The following is a 14,273-nucleotide window of genomic DNA, read 5'->3' as shown; positions in this document are numbered from 1 at the left end:
TTAAATGCTGCTCCCACACTCTTCACTTATTTGCTCTTGTTTTTCTGCCGGTGCCCCGTTTGTATAAAGCCGGAGTGTCAGGGGCCCGGGGCTAGAGAAACTGGGGTAGGAGGCTCGTGCGCACCGATAATAGACTTCACATGCCTTAGGAGAGCAGTCAGGACACAGGTCTGTACGCTTGATCCTCCGCATCCTGACGCCGCGAGCTAACGGGAGCAAGGTTTAGGGGCCTTACTGTGCTACTAAGTTGAAAACATAGTTGAGGTTTAACTTCTGCCTTTTTATCTAGATTTGCTGCTTCGATATATCCTACGCGGTTTTCCTCCTTTTAAGTCAGAGCATGTTTTTTGTCTCCGACCACATGGCTTTCTTGCAGATGTTCCTAGGACAAGAGGTTATTTAAGGAATATTTGTAGTCTGATTTTTAGGATGCCTTCAAGACTCTCCTTACTCTGTGACTTTTTAAAAGAGCGCCCAGTGGCAGAGTCATTTCACTGCCGCGCACGGCGTGTGCTAAAGAGTGAATTTGGAGACTTCGGTAACTTGGCCAAAAATGCAAAATTTGAATATAAGTAGCGGTTGGATCATTATCTTCCATGATGGTTAACTTTATTGTTGGGAACTTTGTAATGAGGGTGTTAAAGAATATTCCGTTTGCTTTGGTGAGTTTGTTCAGGTATCCACTTTTCACAAGGAGGTTTGTGTTCAGATAGTAAAAAGATCTATCAGTGTTTCCACCATGCACTTCTATTTTTAGGGGTTTATAACTTTAAGTCCTACATTCCTAGTAACATTTGGAATTTTCTTAGATTATGTTTCATGAAGATTGGGGTGGGAGGGGTCTTTTAAAACTTTAGCCTCTGTACTTTATGTAACACGGTCTCTTTATATATTAATCTGCACTAACATCTCTGTGGTAATACGCTCATTCTTTAGAGGTAATCCTGACTTCTAGGTTACTTGTGTGCATTTGGTTGGGATCCCTTTTTTAAAACTTAATTCATGAGATTGAAAATGTCTTCTATATTTCTAATGGACTAGACAAAAGGATCTGTGTCCCCAAGTGAGACAGGCTCTGAATGACCTTTGTTTTCTCTGCTTTTTATTGATGATTTGAGAACACTCTAGTCTTCCCCTCCAATCATGCGTGCGTACAGGAAGACAGCTGTGGTGGCCCAGCGGGAAACAGGTGCTCAGTCAGGTTTGATAGTGATGTCAGGACAAGCTAGAAGCTGTTGGTGACCGGCCGTTGGCACCGCCCTTGACTAACCCCCACCTTGTTTCCGTCGAGCACGCCTCTGGCAAAATGGCGATGGCATCGTTCAGGGTCTCGTTTGCAATGCTCAGGAAGCGGGACGTGCACTTGGAGGGCGCTTGTTTGCCATTACCTGAAGTCTGTTCGCTCTGCTAGGTTTACCTCTGGAACAGGGATTTCGGCAGCTCTGCTGACACTACATTTTATTTCTTAAGATCCTTAATTTCCAGACTTCTCTTCCCAACATACACGGCCAGAAATGGCTGTCTTACATCTTCCGAAACCCATAACTTGCTGCTGCTTTTTTCCCTCCCCACCTCAGACTGGAACCAACGGAATGGGCCCAAAGGATACACTTCAAGTTCAGTGATGGTAGATTTGTCCTACTTTTTGAAATCTCTCTCCCTTTCATATCCCCACTGCCTGTGGAGTCCATGAAGGGAAATGAACGGGTGTGTCCCCCCTTTAGGGAGGTACCATTGGAAGACTTTTAATCTGATTTTCCACAAGAGAGCTTGGATAATGGGGTGGTTTTGGTTTTGGGTTTTTTTTTTCCCCACAGTATCTGGTTTGCCCCATTTCAGTCCTCAGTTGAAATAGCATTTTCTTACAGGTTACTAATGAGCGGGATTGAGGTTATGATCCAGTGAAGGTTTTGACACTTGTGGATATGGTTGGCTAGACTGGACTCGATGCTTTTTCTTTTTGTTTAAATTTCTCTTCTTTTATCCAGGAACATTCAAGTAACAAGTGGATTTTAAGAGTACTGGTTGGAAGAAGGAAGTGCTTTTCTTTAAACCAGTTTAGGAGATACTTTGAGAGTAGTAGGAAGGCAAGAACAGAATCTACCAGGAGCCACAGGGAAAGCTTTATAAAAGATCATGTGGCCACTGTTGTGGTTCTGAAGAGTGGGAGTTGCGATTTGAACAGTTCTTTCTGTTCCTGTGTCGCCAGTAGCTGCACTGCGAAGAAACTCACCTTAGGAATTTGGAAAGGACAAAAAATCTGGGCTCTGGTCTTTAATGGCATTCAGACAGATACCTAAGTAGAACAAGTAATAAATGTTTCCTACTGAGGGAAGGGGGAGAATAAAACAAGCCGTTTGCTCTTGAGGTTAGAAAATTGTCTTTTTCTGTGTTCATAGAGCTGTGTTTATTTGAAAAGGGAGTTAGTTTGAATATCAGGACATCGAGCTCTCTATAGCCAAGTTTCAGTCTGCAACCTATTTTCCCCTCATCTTGGGATAAACTTGATACAGAATGACTTTCTGAATCCTAAATCCCCCAGTTATACTCTTTTTCAAAGCCTGATTCACAAAATTCACAGTGGTGCTGACTGTGTATTAACCACTATTGGGAACAGTCCCGTAAACCTGCCTGTCGCCATGCCAATGGAGCGCGTGAGCGGGTGACATCTGCTGGAGCATGCTTTGTGTGGCTGGTGGGATGCCACCATTGTGATACACTTTGTACATCAGGGGTGAAGGGAGGGTTTTCTAGATTATGGGGGGAGGGTAAAATTGGGGTTTTTTTTTCGTTGTTCCTTTTTCAGTGGGGTGTAGGGGTATAGTAGTCAGCTTATGCCCTAAATAACATGTATAAAAACCCCTGAAGTATTGTGTGGGTGTGTGTGTGAGTGTGTGTTTGTATATGTCTGGCAATTAAACTTTTGTCTTCTGGAAATTAGTGAATTCTTTTCTTCTTTTTCCTCCAGAAGTATTTGTTACAAGATTTGTAAATAAGAGCTCTACTTAGTTTGTTTACCATGAACATGTTGCAGCAAACCTTACACATCTAATCCCTGCAAGATTTAAAGAAGGACTTTAAGACGTGCCAGGTTAAGCAGCGGCCAAGTTCTCAGTAATTGTTTGCCTTGATTCACCTCTCAGACTTCATTTTCCCCAGCTGGAAAACTCCCAGTCTTCGTTGATTTTAGTTCTTAATCCTTTACCTTCTGAGCAGGAAGGGTTATGGAGAGGAACCTGTTTCAATGTATTTAATTAGTCCGTGGGGCTAAGACGGGGGCATCTCTTAATATTGCAATGTTGCTAGATACGTGATCAGACACCAGAGGGTTGGGCATTCTTGCAATACCTTAACAGTGCTGAGATCTGCAGCATGGTACTAAGGAAGTTAAAGTTTGAATGTAACCACTTTATTTAAAAGATTTTTTTTTTAATTTAAATGAAATGAGGTTGAAGTGAACATGATTTTGTTGACCATGTTCGTGAATTATAGATGCAACATGCATTGGTAGACTTGTGTGATGGTCATTTGTGATCCTTAATTTTTACATATCCCAGTCTCTGTATGTATCTGCATAGACCAAGAAGAAACAAACTCCTGCTTTCTTTTATTGAAGGGTCTCCAGGACTGCGTGTCTGCTCCTGAGCTCTGTTTTGAGTATGTGTATCCTTTGCTTGTATTTTGTATTAAAAAAAATAAGAAAAAGAACCCTTTATTGTTGAGCATGTTGGCATTGTCCCCTTTATTTTTTTTTTCTCTTTTTGGGACATATGAAGCAAGTTATTCTTTTTCTGTATCTTTTTTTCTTTTGTAAACTTTTTTTTTGTTTTGTTTAAAAATGGCTTTATAAAAGGGCTTTTATAACCCAGATGCGTGCTCTGTGTACTTCTTATAACACTCTCAAGCAAATACACTGACTATCCAGTTGACCACCTGGCCAGTCAGCTTCCAGTCCAGCCTGACTACGGGGGTGGGGGGTGGGGGGAAGGAGGGGGACTTGTTTCCTGAATGAATTCTTTGGGAACAGTGAGCGTCACTGTTACTGGTAATAAGAAAGGCGTGTCTTGTCTAAAAGTCAAAAGGAGGGGCGCCTGAGTGGCTCAGTCGGTTAAGCATCCAACTTCGGCTCAGGTCATGATCTCAAGATTTGTGGGTTCGAGCCCCGCGTCAGGCTCTGTGCTGACAGCTAGCTCAGAGCCTGGAGCCTGTTTCAGATTCTGTATCTCCCTCTCTCTCTGACCCTCCCCTGCTCACGCTGTCTCTCTCTCTCTCTCCCCCTCTCCCTCTGTCTCTCTCTCAGAAATAAATAAAACATTTAAAAAATTATTTTAAATAAAATAAAAGTCAAAAAGAGTACTTAATACGTAAGTATGTAATGAAGAGGCAGATTCCCTAACTTGATTAAGTTAAGTTGTGGAGGGCAGAATTTCTTCAACAATAATATATATGGAAGAAGATAATATTTATGCTCAGAAGACAGATGTTTGCATTCAAATACCCATATGAACTACAGTAACCTGCAATTTAGAATTAAATATTACTTTGATATATCGTCTAAGATCCCTCTTTAGAATTGGGCTGATATGGTAGCTATTAGGGCTTTTATTCTTTTCATCATTTCCCATTGTTTACATTCTTGCCTTGTCATCTAAATATTGCAGTTAACATCAAACTCAGCTTGGCTCTGAAATTAAACGTTTCTACACACTGTTACCACCCAGGAACTACATAACTATTTCTCGCAGAGTTGTTTGTCCAGGTGAGAGTTGACTTCTGAAGGACCAGCCCCTTTTCCTTAAACAATCCCTAGGTGCTTCATGAGCAACATACCCCGGTTTCTGTTTCCATACGATGCTGAAGAAGTGTATTCAGTACTATTCTGGTGTAAAGAACTTAAGAAACCACCAGATGGACAAACCTCAGAGGCATAAATGCACTTGGACTCTCTTGACTCCGGTCCATGAACTTTACTGTGCAGTAATTTAACACTAGTTGTACGGCGCTTTGCAATTTATGCAGAGTTTCTGTTTACATAATACTTCATTCAGTTTTCCTAACAACTGAGATTGGCCCGATGTGTGTTGGACCTCCAGTTTCTTAGAGCATAAACCGCTCAGGTGTGATTTCACGTGGCTGGTATTGTGCTAGAAGCCTTTGAAATCAGGTCATTAGTTCTGTGGGCTTGGAGTTGGCACTGCTGTTGTCTCTAAACCCAGCTCCCATTATCTTGAATCAATGGATCCCTTGAGCCTTCTTCCCAATAATAACCTTTTGAGCATTTTGCTGGCCTTCAGCATCTCAGCTAACAGTGCCACTTGAACCAGTCCAGTGACTAACATCAAAGATTTAATAGGAAAAATGTCAGTAAGATACGAAAATGTCTTGTTAAATGCTTCAATGTACTTAAAAATTCTCATGGCCCCTAGATATGAAGCTTCAAATTACTTAAAAGCTTTCATTTTCAGGGCGCCTGGGTGGCTCAGTCGGTTAAGCGTCTGACTTCATTCAGCTCAGGTCATGATCTCGTGGTTCATGGGTTCAAACACCACATTGGGCTCTGCTGACAGCTCAGAGCCTGGAGCCTGCTTCGGATTCTGTGTTTCTCTCTCTCTCTGTTCCTCCCCTGAAGGTTCTCTGCCTCTCAAAAAAAAAAATACATAAAATCTATTTTAAAAAATTAAAAGTTTTTATTTTCTGATTATGTTTAATGACTATTGAAAGTATTATTAGTCATCTTGACTATATATACAGTCTTATTCTCTGCCAGTAGAGGGCGGTGTTTGTCCTCCATACACTTGGCCAATGGGACGGCTGGTCTCCCCAACTCATTTATTTATTTATTTATTATTTTATTTTATTATTAAATTAAATTTTATTTACCTTTGTAAATTCTTGGCCCAACATGAGGCTTGAATTCATGACCCTGGGATTAAGATTCGTATGCTCTACCGACTGAGCCAGCCAGGTGTTCCCCCCCCACCTCACTTTTAGATACTGTCCCCTGGGCTCACCACCCACTGTATCAGGACACCCTTCCATCTTCTTGCATTAGAAATGTTCTGTGATCGGTGTGCCCACTTAACATCCTCATGTATGCAGCAGCAGTAGTCTGTTCTGTGTTTTAAGTGGGAAATAGGATCTCTCGATTCCTGCACATGTGTCTGCTTATGTTCTCTTTTTGCAACTGCCGAAACCTATACGGATAATATCCCAAAACAGAAGATTATGCCGAGATTTGAAAATGCAGCTGAGAACTCTTGGCCCTATTTTGAAACAGGTGTTGTCTTTTGAAATCGTCCTCCAGCTCAGAAGCCTGGTCTTTTGCACAAGCGGCACTAAACACACGTTCACATACAATGAATCCTGAAACTTGTTTTCACGGTGGCACAGGGCCTGGCGTTCCTGTATGTTGATATCATGCTTCTCATGCTGTCCATTACCTGAATAGAGTGGACAGGCACCCATGCTGAACCGCTTTAGCTAGGAGAAATCAGCGTTACTCATGGGTGTGCCCTTGTTTCAATATGAAAGTCCTGGGCAAATATTGGAAAACAAAGGCTGTGCTAATTCTGAGGTCAGGGGGTGGGAGGGTGCACCCAGAGTTTCCGTCCTAGTAAGGCAAACGATTGCTTAAAAATATAACATGTTGGAAATCATAGTTTGCTTTGATTTAGCTCTAAGCTAGCACCCTGAAATCGCTTGTTTAAAAAATCTGATGTTAAGGAAGGGGTTGTGGAAGATTGTGTGTATATTACTATCATTGGTTATGTGTTAGCTATTAATATATAGTAATATATGTATTGAATATAGATACAAACCCTTTGAGCAGAACATGCAAGACCACATCATCTCCTTTGGCTGATGTGAACTATAATGTGTCTAACAGTTCAGCCTTTTCCACCGTGGGTAGGAATCAGGAATATGTAGTCTATATGTAGTCAGTACTTTTCTGACTGTAAGAGATTATTAGGGTGGATGTCTTCGGTAAGGCTCTGAAGAAAGTAATTGGAACAGGAAAAATGATGGCCTAAATTTCTAGGATAAGATTACAGATTTGGCAACTAGCTGACTGGCCATGTGGCAAGAAGCGATTCTCATCCATGAGGAACCGAATTATGTGTAGTGATGTAATTAATAAAAAGTGTGTAGACACAGTGACATACATGCGTCCTCACCGAAGCTCTCTTGTAGTTCACTGACTCAGCCCTAATGGAATCAAATACTAAGACTTTAAAATATGGTCTTCTAAAGTTTTTAAGAAAAATGACATAGCCATGATCTCGCAGTTCGTGGGTTCGAGCCCTGCGTCAGGCTCTGTGCTGACAGCTAGCTCAGAGCCTGGAGCCTGTTTCAGATTCTGTCTCCCTCTCTCTCTGACCCTCCCCCACCCATGTTCTGTCTCTCTCTCTCTCAAAAATAAATAAACTATTAAAATTTTTTTTTTTTAAAAAGAATAGCAACATAGCAAAGCTCTTATATAAGACTCTGTCATTTTGAGCTGAGGACTCAGCTGACATTCAGTTTAGATCTCGGAACATGATCTGCGGCTTCAGTAGCCTAACTTCATATCTAATGCATGCCACATCTCAGTTACAAGCTCCAAGCCCCACCTGTTCGCTGCTTCTCCTGCCTCTGACCTGAATCTAACCACTATCTCTCTTTTCTCTTCTCTTGTTTTTGTGAATGAGTGGTTTCCATGGGGTCAGTGTTTCTGGGGTAGAAATATTGTTTATACATGAACCAGATATCCCTAGAAGTGGTTAGGAAACCCTCTGTCCCACAGACAGCCCCACAGCTGGCTCATGTTCAAGACAAACAGCGTTTCCTGGTAAACCTGGAACAATGCAGAGCTTAGATTCCGAGGCCTCACTGTGGCTGTGAACACAGGTATGCAGGGCATACACAGCACCTTGTTAAAGAGAGCGGTTATTGTCCTAGACCTTGCACAATGGGCCAGTCTTGGGCCATGAGCAGAGCAGGTCGTTCCTCCGCTCTGTCTTTCCTTCGTTCTCTCCCCACACCCTCGAGTGAAGCAACCAGACCCAGTATTTGGTCCAAAGGCCACTTGCTCTTCTCTAAACACCACACCATTGAGGAGTCGCTGGGAAGCAGGTGCCCCGCTCTGGGAGACTCAAGTTTACATGGGGACACACTAATCATGCCATACAATCGAGGGGCGCCTGGCTGGCTTGGTCAGTAGAGCATGAAACTCTTGATCTCGGGGTCGTGAGTTCAAGCCCCCCATTGGGCGTAGAGATTACTTCTTAAAAAGTTAAAAAGGGGCACGCGGGTGGCTTGGTCAGTTAAGCGTCTGACTTCGATTCATGTCTGATCTCATGGTTCGTGGGTTTGAGCCCCGCGTCAGGCTCAACTCTGACAGTGTGAAGGCTCCCCCCTCCTCTCCGCCCCTCCCCAATTTACACACATGCTCGTGAGCTTTCTCTATCTCAAAATAAATAAACAAAATTGGGGGGGGGGGGAAGGACACCTGGGCAGCTCAGTCAGGTAAGTGTCGGACTTCAGCTCGTGGTTTGTGAGTTCAAGCCCCACATCAGCCTCTGCGCTGACAGCCTAGAGCCTGGAGTCTGCCTCGTATTCTGTGTCTCCCTCTCTCTCTCTCTGTCCCTCCCCTGCTTGTTCTCTCTCTCTCCCTCTCTTTCTCTCTCTCAAAAGTAAATAAACATTAATAAAAATTTTTTAATTTTTAAATTTTAAAAATTAAAAAATTTTAAATAATGCCAGACAGTAGAAATGGGAGTTCCCAGAATACCTGTTGTTCTAGAGAACCCCTCTGAATTGACCACATGTATTAACAATGAACATTATGGTGACTCTATTACCAAAACTTGGGACCTGTGGTAGAGTGAAGACTTTTGCCCTACTCCCTGAGAGGAAAACCAGTCAAAGATAAAGTTTGGACATTTCTGGGATATTTTTATGGTTTCAGGAACCAAAGCATGAACTAGGTAAAATGGGATTCTTTGAGAAATGTATATGTCAAGTGTAAAAATTACAACAAATGTTCAGTAGCAGAGGTGAGAACACTCTAGAATGAACTGTCCTTCGCTTTACTGAAACCCCAGTCATCTTTCCTCACCTTATGACCTGCTTCAGGTGCTTGGTAGCTGATTGTGGATGAAGGGGTTTACTGGGTGATCTCAAGCGAGTCGCCTACCTCACGCAACCCCATCTCTCCCTACCTCATGCCCGATATATAAGACAGATAATAAGGGCCTGATTCTCCTCTGCTTCAAAGGACACTAGAGAGGAAGTGGGGCTGTGTGCACTTGACGCCTGGGAGAGAGGCTCTCTGTGTGCCCCAGAAGCTGTTGACACTCTAGCCAAACTGGCCTCAAACAAAAGCAGCAATGTACCTCTAGGCAAGGTATGTGGCGGTGAAAACCTCATTCCTGCAGGACCGAAATCCTTTTAGCTTTGTCTGTGAAGCTTTACCAATGAGTTATTTATTAGTAAGAACACTCTTGCAAAAGGGTAAACTTTAACCAACCCACAATACAGAGCAGCTTTAGAATGGAAGAAAGTGTCACAGCATCTCCCAAGGGACCTGCACTAATAAAAGGGCTTTTTTAGTAATCTAAGTACACAGCACTGATTGCAGTTTGAAGGTTTCTTCAGCTTCTTGTAGGAAAAAAACTTTCTTCCAGTGGTTACAAACTCTTTTCCTGATTGTGGGAGGTGCATGTCAACGAGGGCCGCACTCGTTTGGACTAGAAAACGGATTAGAAGTACTTGCATTGTGTATTTTGAGGATATGAAATCACCATAGTTTTGTGTCTTTGGTCTTCCAAGATTACTACCAGAGGAAGCCACCAAATATCCATTGGAACCATTATCGGGGACAGAACCCAGGGGTCTCGACTGAATTGTGTTACTGATGCAGTGTGACATCCTGGGTTCTCATGATCCCTGAGCCTCACGTCTCTGCTTTATTTTGGACGGCCCATATCAGGAAAGCCTTTTATAGATGAAGAGCATCCTGGGGACTGAACCCCGGGGTGAAAAGCTCCAAGATGGATGCCTCCTTCCTCCCCCGCAAATTCTCTCCAGCCTTGGGGAAGAAAGACCCAGTTAGGACAGATAGTGAGCAGGCCTTTTATAAAAAAGTTTGGTTTATGTTCAGTTCAGTAACGGTCAGACATTCTGGTCAGGAGCCTGTCATCTTGAAACAATCTCTTCCATCAGATTTTAAAGAACATCCCATGTGGTTCTTGCATAGATAAGATAAGTCCCAGAAGTAGATAGTTCCTCCTGTCATGTTATCTTGCTCCAGGAGCTAGAACTGGTCATTTTGGCTTTAGTAAAAATTTCGCTTTTCTCAATCCAATTACCATCACTGAATTCTGTTAAAGTACATGACACATGCTTCCTCCTCATTTGGGATTTTGGACAAGTGTCAGCACTGAAGGTCGTGAGAACTGAGTTTTTGTTCCCTCTTATGAGTGTGATATTAAGATCACTTAGCTGTGAGCTGGGATCGCTTTCGCAGCCTTCCTGGGGGAGCCAGAAGGCCAGCGTGGTCACAGAGAGACGCACAGGGCAGGCCCTCCACAGGCAGGCTGGTGTGAGGAGCGAGGAAACCTGCTTCTCCGGGCCCTTTCCTCTACTCCCTTGACAGTGAGTGCGGCGATCAGGCTTCCGACAGAGATTTCTTTGTTTGAGGTTGTTTTTGTTTTGTTTTGCTTTTTCTGTTTTCAACATAAAATTCCTAATTGATAACACCTAGCTTTTTTCTCTAGTCAACGGAGTAGAACAGAGTAAGAAGGCCAGTAACTAGATGCAACTGTTACACGCATTGGAAAACAAGATGTGAAGGGTTCTGGAATCTGAAAGACTCTGGCTGCCCATAGAAGAGTGCTTTCCACCAGGGGTCTCAAAATGCGATCTTGGGAACAACAACCTCCGCATCAGCTAAGAACTTGATCAAAATACAAAACCTCAGGTAGCATCCCAGACCTACTGGCTCAGGGGCACGGCCCAATAGTAAGGGCTTCACAAGGCTTCCAGTTGATTCGGAAGCACACTGGGGTTTGAGAACCACGGCTAGTTTAAATCCTACCAAAAGGTCCATTGGACCAGATCTTTGCCCTTTTCTCCCGATTGGAAAGGCAGCTTGGCCGAGGTGATGCTATTGAGACAGACAAGTTACTACATCCCTCGGGGCGGCTCAGCAGCATCGATGAAGTCCAAGAGCTGCATCCTTGTCTGCCTTTCCTGGAAGTAGTTTCCTTCAGTTTTGGAGGCTTCATCTCTCTGTAAGTCGCTAGGGATAAAACTGGCCCTTTTCCCTTCGATGAGTCCCACTGCCACATACCTCTTCTGGCACCTCTGCTTTTTGCCTTTTATTTTTTTAACATTTTATTTATTTTTGAGAGACAGAGCGTGAGTGGGGGAGGGGCAGACAGAGACAGAGACAGAATCCCAAGCAGGCTCCAGGCTCTGAGCTGTCAGCAAAGATCCCAACATGAGGCTCGAACCCATGAACCGTGAGATCATGACCTGAGCCGAAGTCGGCTGCTTAACCGACTGAGCCACCCAGGCACCCCATGGCACCTCTGCTTTTTACTCTATGACCTAAGGATGCTGCCTGTGATTGGCCTTGGTTTGGAGGGTTTTTTCATTCTCTTTCTGGAAAGACATCAGGACCCTGAAAATGTATCTGACAAACCACAGATGTTCATGTTCAAGAGAACATACATGGTGACATCTTTTTTCTCTTTTAATGTTTTTTATTTATTTCTAGGAGAGAGAGAGAGACAGCGTGAGCAGGGGAGGGTTAGAGAGAGAGGGAGTCACAGACTGAAACAGGCTCCAGGCTCTGAGCTGGCAGTCAGCACAGAGCCCGACGCGGGGCTCGAACCCACGAACCGCGAGATCATGACCTAAGCGAAAGTCGGACGCTCAACCGACTAAGCCACCCAGGCGCCCGGTGGTGACATCTTTGAATCTACATCTCGCCCTGGAAACCTCATTTTGGCTGTTAACTTATAATTCTTCTGCATTGTCTTAATAACAGTCGTTTCTGTTTCTCAGTGCTTACGTGACCATCTACCGTGCCTTCTGTCACTGAATCCTCATGACTGTCCCCCCGGGTACGGGTAATAGCACTATCCCCAGTCTACAGAGGAAGAAACTGAGGTCTCGAGTCAGTTGGATGGTGTGCCCCAGATCACATAGCCCAACAACAACAACAGTCTGCAACTTTTTTATGGACCAAGGTCAATGTCGATCAGTTGTATTCCGGTGCCCTTCACTGGCTTCCTGGAACACCCAGCCTCTACTAGAAGCGTCGTCAGGGAGCAACGAATGGACCAAAAACTGGTGAAAAGAGAGATGCAGTGAGAAAGCAAACAAAAACTCTAGACAGACGCTCAGGGGCCTGGGCAGGAGTCCTGGGCCACCACTCACCAACCAGCTTGGCCCTTGTTTGGTGAGATGCTGCTCCTCCCTGGTCTGTTTCTCAGACTGTTAACTGTTAACATCGACTTCTCCGCGTCGCAGTGAGGGTCACAAGCGAAACTGCCTAGCGGGAGGCCCCTGTTCTACTTCCTTCCCAGGGAGGGTGACAAATGAGTAATGCCAGTAGCACCAGCAAGGAGCAGCTGCAGCCTCTGAACTGTGGGGCCTTCGTTCTTGCTGCAGAGGGAAGTTACGTTTCTCTGACTGGTTTTTCTCGAGGGAGAGATGATGGTGCAATCCAGGTGACCAAAGGCACGGGAGGAAGAGTTGGGAATCACCCAGCCTCCTGGCCTCAGTGCTCCTGTCTGCCCATCCTCTGTGCCTGCCTGAGTGCCTTGCTGCAGGCACCCTCTGTTTGTTTATATTTGTCCCACAAAGTAGCTGGCAAACAACAGGCTTCTTAGGCACATTTTGGTACTTGTGGATGGGGCCAGGCAGGGTCTCTCTTGAAATGCCCTAACATTCTGGAAGCTCACAGGCCCGGCCTGCCTCAGAGCAGCATTCTCCTGGCCGGTCAGATCTCCCTGGTGAGGTGGTGGCCAGTGGTGTATGGTGGAAGCCGTAGGTAACCAGGACCCCTCATGAAACTGCTCTCAGGGCTGCTCTTCTGCCTAGGACACAGGACTGCACCATTGCGGGCTGGGGAGGGGCTGGGTTGGGAGTGGTGTGCGCCCCCACTTAGCCTTGCCCTGTGATCCCCCCAGGGTGGTGGGGAAGCCTGGAACGGACATCCACACTTGGTGGACAGACCACAAATGCCAGCCTCGTGCAGCCCTGCCAATGGGAGGGGAGAGTGACTGTGAAACACGGAGCAGGAAGGCGAGGCCCGCACGACCACCTTCCTCCCAGGGCCGGTGGTCCTGCCTCCACCCGCCTCCCCCCCTCCCACAGGCTCCTGGTTCACGAGTGTGGCCTGGGTGCCTGTACGGGACAGAAACAGGCAGAGGAGCCAGTATTCGTGTGTCCTGGAGGATGGGAGGCTGGAGGGGGGCTTCTCATCTCTCTGCAGCCCCTCTCTTGTCGGGAGTAGCCAAAGGATGCTTGCTCCCCAGGTTCCCCCCCCCCCCCCCCCCCCCCCCCCCGTGAGGTGGGATACTGGTGACATTGACATTCCCCAGACACTCCTGGCTGCCCAGGAAGCCAGGAACAAAGGAAAGGGGTTTAAGTGCCTGCCATGGTGATGCGGGAAACTAAGGCAGATGAAAAGTTAAATTCCCTTACTGCCTCCAGCCCATGGACAGTCCTTGAGACCAGCAGAGTGACTTCCCTCTAGGAGCTCAGCTGCTTCGATGATGACACTTTGCTGGGGGCAAAAGAGAATCTTGGCTTAACTTTATCCTGACGCCCCCATCCCCCACTGAGGTCCTGCAAGTTTACTTTAACATGTAAAAATTCCTTTTGAAACTTCCTTTATCTCAACTGCCCCAAGATACGTTCTGGCAATCCTATTCCAAGTTTATGGTCCCTGATAGACATCTGAATGGTCTCCTGACTGAGGTCTTACTAAACAGTAATACGTGGTGTTTCCCTAACTGCAGCTACCCCTCAAGGTCCTGGAAAACTTGCTTCCCAATTCCTTAGAGACTTACAGTGTCCAGGACAACCCCCCCCTCGAGGGTATACAATCAAGTTACCCATCACGGGCCCAGTGCAGCTCTTCCGGCCCACGGGTCCTGTTCCTCTGCCTTTAAGAAAATCACCTTTTTGCACCAAACACGTCTTTGAGAATTCTTTCTTGGCCCTTGGCTCCGGACCACCTCCACCATCCCCCCAAAACTTCATCAGTGGGTGTCACA

The sequence above is a fragment of the Hyaena hyaena genome, unplaced genomic scaffold (genome assembly GCF_003009895.1).
Source record: "Hyaena hyaena isolate Hyena2069 unplaced genomic scaffold, ASM300989v1 scaffold_28, whole genome shotgun sequence".
NCBI lineage: Eukaryota > Metazoa > Chordata > Mammalia > Carnivora > Hyaenidae > Hyaena > Hyaena hyaena.
The sequence above is the reverse complement of the archived record's forward strand: the minus strand, read 5'-3'. Positions refer to the sequence as shown.